This window comes from Theobroma umbraticum, unplaced genomic scaffold (assembly GCF_002168275.2).
Source record: "Theobroma umbraticum cultivar Fairchild unplaced genomic scaffold, ASM216827v3 scaffold_81.0, whole genome shotgun sequence".
In the NCBI taxonomy this organism is placed as follows: domain Eukaryota; kingdom Viridiplantae; phylum Streptophyta; class Magnoliopsida; order Malvales; family Malvaceae; genus Theobroma; species Theobroma umbraticum.
In genome coordinates this window covers 1,912,752-1,913,227 of record NW_018397268.1, presented here as the reverse complement: position 1 = coordinate 1,913,227, position 476 = coordinate 1,912,752, and positions in this window count along the sequence as shown.

Sequence of the window (476 nt, the reverse complement as noted above, 5' to 3'; positions counted from 1 at the left end):
ATACAAATCTAGGGACTCCACTAAAGTGAACTGAAAATACCAATTCCTACAATTAAAAAAATCTCTCATGTTTCTCTGAAAACATGAAAAACCAGTAGTGCTTTTCTGCATAAAATATCATGCTGCTATGAGCAAACTTAGTGGGGTTTGCTTGTACGTAACATTACCAAGTCCAAACAAAGTCTTACTTGTGAACGTTGTGTTTTTAGCATGGATGGTCCAATATTGATTTGGTGATGTAAGGAAGGCAAATATGAACGCCACGTCGAGCATAGGCTGACACATGTTTGAGCATAGGCTGACCATCCCATGTGATCAGGTGCTAAACTCGTGAGTGTAAGTTTCATCCGTTAAAGCAAATGATATGTCGTAACAAATCAGATTTTAATACATAATATTTTAACTTTATAAATCATTCACTTCTAAATTACTTAATAAAAATAATTTTCTTTCATCATCGATCTCATTTTATGTTT